The following is a 10,474-nucleotide window of genomic DNA, read 5'->3' as shown; positions in this document are numbered from 1 at the left end:
CGTGAAAGTTGAAAAGGTTTGAGATTATTAAAGTATGAAACAATTGCTTGGCTTGTCATCGGGCTTGTGCATGATTAAATACTTTGTGTGAAGAAGATAGAGCAACAACTAGACTATATGATTTTGTAGGGATAACTCTCTTTGGCCTTGTTGTTTTGAAAAGACATGATTGCTTTATTGGTACGTTCGAAGTACTATTGTTTTTTATGTCAAATGATAGACTATTGCTTTGAATCACTCGTGTCTTAATATTCATGCCATGATTAGACAAATGATCAAGATTATGCTTGGTAGCATTCCACATCAAAAATTATCTTTTTTATCATTTACCTACTCGAGGACGAGCAGGAATTAAGCTTGGGGATGCTGATACGTCTCCGTCGTATCTATAATTTTTGATTGTTCCATGCCAATATTATTCAACTTTTATATACTTTTGGCAAATTTTTATATTATTTTTGGGACTAACATATTGATCCAGTGCCCAGTGCCAGTTCCTGTCTGTTGCATGTTTTTTGTTTCGCAGAAACCCAATATCAAACGGAGTCCAAACGGGATAAAAACGGACGGAGATTTTTTTGGAATATTTATGATTTTTGGGAAGTGAAATCAACGCGAAACAGTGACCGGGGTGGTCACGAGGTAGGGGGGCGCGCCCTACCCCCCCAGGCGCGCCCCTGCCCCCCGTGGTCCACCCGTAAGGCGGTTGACGTTCTTCTTTTGGCGCAAGAAAACTAATTTTATGAGAAAGATCTGGGCGAAAGATTCACCCCAATCGGAGTTATGGATCTCCAGAGATAAAGGAAACGGTGAAGGGGTAGAATCAGGGAACACAAAGAACACAGAAACAGAGAGATAGATCCAATCTCGGAGGGGCTCTCGCCCCTCCCAAGCCATGGGAGCCAAGGACCAGAGGGGAAACCCTTCTCCCATCTAGGGAGGAGGTCAAGGAAGAAGAAGAAGAAGAAGGGGGGCCCTCTCCCCCTTGCTTCCGGTGGCCCCGGAGCACTGCCGGGGGCCATCATCATCACCGCGATCTTCACCAACAACTTGACCGCCTTCATCACCAACTCTTCCTCCCTCTATGCAGCGGTGTAACCTCTCTCTTACCCGCTGTAATCTCTACTTAAACATGGTGCTCAATGCTATATATTATTCCCCAATGATGTATGGCTATCTTATGATGTTTGAGTAGATCCGTTTTGTCCTATGGGTTAATTGATGATCGTGATTGGTTTGAGTTGCATATTTTATGATTGGTGTTGTCCTATGGTGCTCTCCGTGTCGCGCAAGCGTGAGGGATCCCCGCTGTAGGGTTTGCAATATGTTTATGATTTGCTTATGGTGGGTGGCGTGAGTGACAGAAGCACATACCCGAGTAAGTAGGTTGTTTGCGTATGGGATAAAGGGGACTTGATACTTTAATGCTATGGTTGGGTTTTACCTTAATGATATTTAGTAGTTGCGGATGCTTGCTAGAGTTCCAATCATAAGTGCATATGATCCAAGTAGAGAAAGTATGTTAGCTTATGCCTCTCCCTCAAATAAAATTGCAATAGTGATTACCGGTCTAGTTATCGATTGCCTAGGGACAAATAACTTTCTCGTAACAAAAAGCTCTCTACTAATATTTACTTTATTGCATCTTTATCTAAACAGCCCCTAGTTTATATTTTCATGCTCTTTATTATCTTGCAAACCTATCCTTTCACACCTACAAAGTACTTCTAGTTGCATACTTGTTCTAGGTAAACCGAACGTCAAGCGTGCGTAGAGTTGTATCGGTGGTCGATAGAACTTGAGAGAATATTTGTTCTACCTTTAGCTCCTCGTTGGGTTCGACACTCTTACTTATCGAAAGAGGCTACAACTATCCCCTATACTTGTGGGTTAGCAGACTCCCGATGACAGTTGTGCCTCAGGGGATCGAGACTAAAGGTCGCATGTCAATTGTTAGCTTACGGCCAAGATATCCTACATTGCACATGAGTGCATTCAGGATTTCTAGAAGTGACTAATGCTTAATAGTGAAAGATTGGAGGAAAATTGTTAACGATCGCAGAGAAGTACTAGGGGGTAGCAATGAGAAGCGCTTCCCACGATTAGGAGATAGGATCATCTGCATGCTCCAGTATGATGAATGAGGAGAGCTATACATGTTCTGTGCTATTTTACCTGAGAGAGAGAGCAGCAGGAGTGATTTAGCTAGTTTCATGCTCTTAGTACTTGTCCTCTCAAGTCCGTCTTCTTCGTCCTGAACTTATTCTCAAAGAGTGATTTGCTTTTGTGGTGTTATGAACGCTTATAATATCATGACCATCATGTTGAACTCGATGATATTTTTGCTTCTGCTACAAGTGAATGTTTCTTCTTTAAGCTAGTGTTGGTGGTGATTAGATAGCGGTAATCAAGTATATGCAATATCCATATATATTATACTTGATCACCTAATTAGGTGATCAAGTATATTATGGATATAGGCATATACTCTTGATCACTTAGCTATAGCTAGTACATAGCTATAGGAATGCATCCAGTCGAAACTAATCTGCGGTACTTTCACCTAATGATTTAACAACTCATTATAATGTAAAATAATCACTAAATTAAATTGAAAACACAAAATTAAAGGAAAAATTAAAAATAAAACCAAACATTTAGTACCGGTTGGTGTTACTTACTGGTACTAATGTCCTACACACACACGGGCCTGGCTCGTGCCACGTGGTGGCACTTTAGCGCCGGTTCGTAACGAACCGGTACTAAAGGGAGGGGGACCTTTAGTCCCCACTCTTTAGTGCCGGTTAACGAACCGACACTAAAGTCCGTTAGGAACCGGCACTAAAGGCCGGTTCTGCACTAGTGACTCGGACTTTATCTTGTCAATGAGCCTCTCAACCGACGATGACGCGCCGTAAAAAACAATTGCATTACGATGCTTCCATAGCTCCCACAACACCAGTAGCAATATAGTATGTATGTCCTTGGTGCCGAGGTAGTTGTCTCCTCTTTTGCCACACAACCACGTCCCTAGCTCATCCTGGTGGTTTGGCTCCCATCCATGCCTGCCCAGCGCCTCTCCAACCACTTCCCGCACCGTTCTGGCAAACACGCATGTGAGCAACACATGATTAATCGTCTCCAGTTCCTGATCACACAACAGGCATGCTGATTGGTGTGGCAATCCTCTCCTTGCTAGCTATCTGAAGTCCAACACCTGTTTCTTAGGGCTAACCATGCAAATAAGCGACATTGCGATGGTGCCCGGCATTTCCAAGTCAGCTTAGCCGTCGGCACCACTTCCTGACCCTAAAACCTACATGCGTACGTTGAGCTCACCGAGAACTTACCATTCGCATCCCAGGACCACTAAAAGAAATATGTCAACTTGTGACCACCACTATTGGTTACTGAATGGTCACTGTTTTTCATTTGTGACCTTTTTGTGACCAAAACCAGAAGGTCAAAAGCTGACGGTCGTAAACTGACATTTTTGACCTTTCTTCTAGAATGGTCGTGGATGTTTATGACCAAAATATGCCTACTGTGGCGTTTTGGTCACTAGCAACCTCCCCAGACCACGTAGGCATCTAGCGTGGCAAGCTGATGTGGCACAAGAATCAGCCCGGTCTGATTCAGTTTTCTACATGGGCCTAGCCCAACAATTCGGCCTTTTTAATATTTATTTTTCCTATTAATTTTTGCTAGCTACATGGGCCTGGCCCAACAATTCAGCCTACTTATTTCATTCCATTTTGCAGTCCATTTCATTAAGCCTTTTTTACAGGTTTTTCATAAATGCAGAATATTCCAGTCCACTATTGTTTGGGCCATAGCCTTTTTAGAGCCCAAATACTATTCGATCCAGTAGAACATTCATCTTTTTCATTCACATATTTCATTTTACACATTTCAAGTGCAAACAATCAATAATTCTCTCAATTAAATGATCAAATCCACAAACTCACAACAGCACATACATGTGTGCACGATCCAACAACTGTACATATACAATAAAAAACAAATACACAGGCACCATCAACTAAAACGATGGTGCACATCTCCAGGCTTCTTTTGATCTTCTGTTAGAGCAACAGCAACCTTGACGACATTAGATCTTGATCTACATAAATTATTAGTGAGATACAGTGGGAGTTAAATCATTGCCAATAAAATATATCCATTCAAAAGAATAAAAATTATACATAAATGCCCAAATGCCTCAGTTCAGCAAGCACTAAGCAAAACTTCCAAAACTTGACTGCAGCACGTTAACATATGAAGCATAATGATAAAACAGAACAATGGATTTACTGTGTCTATATGCTGGTGACCCTGTCACTTGTTACATGATAAACTCATGTGTACATATTCTGATAACCATTACCATCTAGCCAAGAACAACATGGACATGATACCAGTTACCTACCAAGACATAGAAAGTCATTCACTACAAACAATGAACAGAAAATACAGCAGAGAGAGTGTCTCTCTCACCAGATGTGGTGGTGGCTGCTGGAATTACAGAGTTCAATACAGACAAGGCAGCTTAATAGAAGATAAGATAAAAAATAAGCCACATATTTTCTGCTAGCAAACAAAAGGTTGAAACCATGGCATGGCTGCGAATACAGGAACTAAGTTATAATGACACTAGTCCCTTTAATGTTTTACTTTATCTGTCCAACAAGACTGAAAATTCAAGAGAACTACTTGGATGTTATAATAGTTTCAACGCGTTTAAATAACAGTGTAACAAAAGCTAGCTATGCCTCGACGATCGTGGTATCAAAGACAATGTAGGCAAGAAAGGGGAGGGACCAAAGAACTCACCTAAACCACTCATGCCGCATCCAGCACCGCTGGCACCACCCATTCCTGCTCAAATAGAGTAGTATGTCATGGGACAGTGACTTATCAATAATAGCATTTCAGGAAAATAGGAGGTTTACATGATAGTATGTAATGGGACAGCGGCCTATCAATCACATAACATAGTCCAACAAAAACATCTCTATTTGGCCCTAAACTAAACCAAGATAGTATGTATTGCAGATAAAACCAACCTACAACAGCCATGGTACTAAGAAGAGCAGTAGGTCAGCCTCCTATACACCCAATCTACAGCAGTTGCGGCTACACCCAAACTACATCAGCAGTTCTACCAATAGCAACAGATCGAGTCAATTGTCTCACCTACAGCAGCTCACCATGAGCGAAGTTGAGGAGGGCCCGGGCAGGAGCAGCTGGATGCAGGTCGCGGGCATGGTCGGGGAAGGACGTAGGTCGTCCGAGGATCCCATCGACGCTGTCGCTGTCTTGGTTGCCGGAGAGTTGTGGCCGTGGCTGTGTCCACATGCCTGTATCCAGCCTGCAGCCATCATACATACATTTAGTTTATTCAGCATAATCCTACTATCATTTCCAAGCGAACTAGCAAGAGTTCTGTAGTGTAAATATGTATCTGAAAATTGAATTATTTGTATCAAGGATAGTACTATGAAATAATTTCTCGCAAACTGGTTCAGATTGCCTTCTAGCATCTTTACTGTAGGCATAATACAAATACCAATTGTTTCCATTCAACTCCTTCTACTTATGTATAATACTACAAGAGTCCAGACAGCTCCCAATTTCTAACTGAAGATTAGCAGCAGTTCAATTTCAGTAAATTGTTCTTCAGACAGTTTCATTACACTGTCTTCCAGCACAAGCTGGTCATGTCAATGCAGCAAAGAGTATCGACCAGTAGGAACAAGGAATCTGGCAATGGCGCGTCTCACCTGGTGTCCCGGCCATGATGACAATGATGTCGAGGGTCTGCCTGCTGTGGGGCAGGTCGACGACCAGTGGTGTAGTCTCGCGGGTTTTGCATCAACTTAAGCCTGAGGCACTTAAGCCTCCCCTCTCTCCCCCCCTCTCTCCCTCCCGTCGCCCTCTTGGGCGACTCGAGGGCCGATAACCTAGCCCGCCGCCGCCGTCTCCTCCCCCTCCAACCCTCTCCTCGCCGCCGCCTGAGGCAGTCGCCGGCTTCGCCCGGGGCGCTGCTGATGATGGTGGCGGCGGGGCCTCTCCTGCTGCTCTGCATCTCTCGCGGGGGGCCTCGGGTCCCGGGGCGGCGGCCCCGGCGGGAATGGCGCCACCGGATCCTCGACGCATGGTGGCGCAGGTGCGGGCCGGTGCCCCTCAGCCGTGTGGACGGCGAGGTAGCTGGTGGATGCGAGCCAGGGCGTGGCGGCGGCGGCTTCGGCTGCGCGGCTTCAGATCTGGCCGCCTACCACCCTCTACGGCGGATTCGCAAGTCCTCCCCCCAGATCTGGCCGGCTCCGTCTTGGATGCCGGTTCTTCGCCGGGTGGGAGTGGGGACGGGAAAATTGCCAGGAGAAATCCCTAGCCGTCCTGCTGGCTGTGACGGCGGCGACGCCCGTGGGCGCCGCGCACCTTCTTGGAGGCGTTGGTCAGGTATACCTTCCCCACCCCCTCCCCCTTGTCCTCCCGGGTGAAAACCCCAACGATGTTGGGCGGCGGCGACGCCCTTGGCGCCGTATCCTTCTTGAAGGCGCTGCTTTGGGAGCAAGGTGGGAATTTGGACTTCGCTGTGAGGTGTGCGGTGGGTGTCGGCGGCAGCAGTTAACTCCAGCGGTGGTAGTGCTCCACCTGGTTCAGGCCATGGCCTTGGCTGCTGCTCCTTAGTTCATCCTGGCAGCTCTCCTCTTGAATGCCCGAGTCTTTAGTTTTCGGTGTTGCTATGCTCTAGGTGAGAAGTCGACGATAGGTCGCGTCTGCCTTGTCCCAACAATGTGGATGCCATCGGTGCCACTCATCCAGGTTCTAGGGTGAACGTGTTCATTGTCGACGGTTCGGCGCCTTTCGAGCCAGGCGAGGAGGCAGGGGCCTTCTTTGACAATGGATCTGGATGGTGGTGTTTCCTGGCTGGTCCCAGATGTTGTGGCAATGGCTGCCTCTTCTCGGTCATCTGATCTTCATCTCCTTCGCCGGCATCCCCCTTCTCCTAGGCTCCGCGCGTGCAAGAGGCCTTGTCATCTTCAAGCTTGGTGCTTCATGTAGATCCTTTTTTCAGTTTGTTGTATGTCTGGCATGTGAGCTGCTCCCGGCACCATTGTATCTTGCCGTGTTTTCTTTTTATGGTGTTGTGTCCAGGTTGTACTCCAGAGTTTGTAATCCCGGCCGGTTGATGGCTTTGTTAATTCAAAGCCGGGCTCTTCGCGAGCCTTCGTTCTAAAAAAAAATACTGCAGTGCTGCACAGTCGGGGTGAAGGTTATCCTGCAAAGCAATTGTAAGGGGTGAACAGTGATCCCCAAAAGTTCAAGTTGGATGATAGTTCTTGACTTCTTGCATGAAACGAAATAGATTTCGTGCGAGAAGACTATGTACAGTGCAATGAGAATAATATAGGATGCTTCGCTTGCAATAAGTAAATGCATCCTGAAGGTCGCAGATCCATATACAGAATGAAGTTATGTAGGATCAGCAAGCTACTGGGAAATATAATCCCAACAAGTATGCAGCGTGCTCTCAAGATCACACTCTGAATCTCTACTGTGATATCGATGAGAAAGCCGTTTGTGCTAATTATCTTATCATGAATGTAAATCTACATTTCCACCACAAACCCAAAATGATTCTGGCTTCTTATAATGGAAGGGGATCATAGAGAAGAGATTGGAGGGCTCATGGGTGGATGAGTGCAAGATGCTGCAGGAGAGAATGCCTGCAACTAAGCAATTGACATTGAAAATTAACACTAGAAACCTTGAGACGGAGATGGACTAGAAACCTTGAACAGCACCTTCTAGTCCCAGCCCGAACTCCTAACAATCACTAATAACTAGAAACCAGAACGGGGAAGCTACAGAAGTGAGCAACTCAAGGTATCATAAAATAGTAGCCGCTACTCAACCAACCACCACATCAACACCAAGTAACTATTATACAGTACATCCTAACTCGAAAATATTATAAGGTGGATATGGCACCGTTCCTAGCATACAGATGATGAGTATACGACCAATTAGATCCACTTTTAGTACACACAATTTTAATTTCCTGTATGCCATGCGTAGCTGAGTGTTAATTACCAACACATTGTTCAAATCCTTCCATGAACTAGTGCGCTTGCTGTCAAATTCGAGCTAATTGAACAGCAAAATCCTAGTAGGAAATAGCGTGCGCAAAATACAGATCATATTTGAGAAAGATCCATGTGTTAATTGCCAATACATTGTTCAAATCCTTCCATGAACTGGTGCGCTTGCTTTCAAACTCGAGCTAATTGAACAACAAAATCCTAGGAAACAACGTGCACGAAATACAGATCATATTCGAGAAAGAGCCATGTGCTAGCGCTGATTACTGAACTGAACTGGAGCGACTCAACGGAGACACCTAACCGGTAGAGCGAGTAACATACAGAGATGGGGAGTTAGTTGGCGGCGGCAAATCTGGCAGACCTGGAAGAGGTCAGAGAGGAGGATGGCGGCGGTGACGCCGCTGGAGTAGGCGCAGCAGGACTTGAGCACCTGCGCCACCGTCCACTTGAGCGACGAGTAGAGGCGCAGCGCGCGGAGGCGGTGTGAGCGGCCTCAGCGGCCGCCTGGTCGGCGTTGGAGGCCGACGGGTGAGCAGCGCGCTGGATGCCGTCGGGTCGCCGCCCAGTAGAACCGCACTGATGGTTCGGCGCGTGATGCGTCAGACGCCGTCGGGTCGCCGCCCAGTAGAACCGCACAGTGCGCCTCCAGCGCCTCTGACGGATGGATGCAGTTGGGGGGCGCTGGATCTGATCTGGGATGAGGAAGAGGCGCGCCATGGCCGTCGGGTGGCGGAGGCGAGGGGAGAGGTGGAGGGCGGAAGGAAGGGGAGGACGGGGTGGCGGCGGAAGGATCGGGAGGCGGCGGGGAGAGATTGGATCGGGAGGTACAAGGTGGCGGCGGCGGCGAGGAGATTGGGAGGAGGGGTGCGATGGGGGAAGATGGCGGTGGGTATGATGTGAGCTAGGGTTTGGGCTGTGGTGGGGGTATCTCTTTTTCATTTTTTTAATTTTTTCTGTAGATAGATGGATGGATGGATGTGGGATGGTGAGATGGATGGATGGGCATCATGTCATTGATCCGTGAGAAGAGTCCTGATTGGTTCAGAAAACCAGTGATTTAAAAAAGTATCTAAGTACTAAAAATAGAGGGATTTTGTGAAGTAGATATCAAAAATATTTTGCAAAATGGCACTACACAAATTTTCACTAGAGTTAGACCATATTTTGTGGATAAGAACCAATTTCTATGCATTTCTGATCTTTCTAGCTATTTTTAATCATTTTCCGAGTGCCCAAAATGAGTTTTTTTATGAAGGACCTACAATATATTTGTTGTAAAATTGTACCAAATCAATTTTCTAAAATATTAGGACATATTTAATGCACAATTGACCAAATGGTTGGGTGTCAAAAGTTTTAATCCACCTCTCGTGAAAAAGACAAATTTTCGCTGATTCAGCAGGAAACAGGTTAAATTTGAACTACAGCGTCCTCATAGTTTGCTCTTTATTTTTTCCAAAAATCATTTCAAGGTACATAAGTATCTATCTAATTAGAGAAACACCAAAAGTTTTCCAAGATTTAACCACTAGCTAGGAACGGTCATGCCCACCGTTTTAACCGCATTTTGAAACGGGGATAAAAAATTAAAAAAAATCAAAAATTTGGAAAACCTTCGCATTGTGTCATTATATGTGACCAAGTTTCCAGAAAAAATAATAAACTTGTAATACGGTAATTATTTTAAAAAAGTGTTCTAAAAAATGAGTTATCATCTATGAAGATTCATGGCTTTCAAGCCAAATGATCAATCTTATGGCCACATTCATGGCATAGTTTGTTCAAATGATCTCATATTGTGCACAAGGGTGCATATTGGAATTCCAAACAATGTTGCCAAAGGGAGTTTTCCTTTTCTTTGCACGAAAAATTCATTTTCCATTTTTCGAGTGCCCGAAATGAGGTTTTTTTGTGAAGGACCTACCATATATTTGTTGCAAAATTGGACCAAATCAATTTTATAAAATACCAGGAAATATTTAATACACAATTTACAAAATGGTTGGGTGTCAAAAGTTTTGATCCACCTCTGGTGAAAAAGACAAATTTCCACCGATTCAGTAGGAAGCGGGTCAAATTTGAACTGTAGCTACCTCGTAGTTTGCTCTTTAATTTTTCCAAAAATCATTTCTAGGTACATAAGTATCTATTTAATCAGAGAAACACCAAAAAATTACAAGACTCAACCGCTAGCTAGGAACGGTCATTCCCGCCGTTTTGACCGCATTTTGAAACGGGCATAAAAAATTCAAAAACAAATCAAAAAATTGGAAAACCTTCGCATTGTTTCATCATATGTGGCCAAGTTACCAGCAAAAATTATAAACTTTTAATACGGAAATTATTTTAAAAAAGTGTTCTAA

At 44.9% G+C, this 10,474-nt stretch overlaps 1 long non-coding RNA gene across 1 annotated transcript; it reads right to left on the bottom strand.

The window, feature by feature from the left end:
* Window positions 1-3,930: 3,930 nt before the first annotated feature.
* On the bottom strand, window positions 3,931-9,029 carry LOC123117447 (uncharacterized). The gene is made up of 4 exons (XR_006457380.1): window positions 8,473-9,029; window positions 5,197-5,371; window positions 4,834-4,878; window positions 3,931-4,123 (listed from the first exon to the last, which is right to left on the bottom strand). It is a non-coding gene; the product is annotated as an uncharacterized lncRNA (long non-coding RNA).
* Window positions 9,030-10,474: the final 1,445 nt, after the last annotated feature.

The sequence above is a fragment of the Triticum aestivum genome, chromosome 5B (assembly GCF_018294505.1).
Source record: "Triticum aestivum cultivar Chinese Spring chromosome 5B, IWGSC CS RefSeq v2.1, whole genome shotgun sequence".
NCBI classification, from domain to species: Eukaryota; Viridiplantae; Streptophyta; class Magnoliopsida; order Poales; family Poaceae; genus Triticum; species Triticum aestivum.
This window is presented reverse-complemented; position numbering and strand designations above follow the sequence as displayed.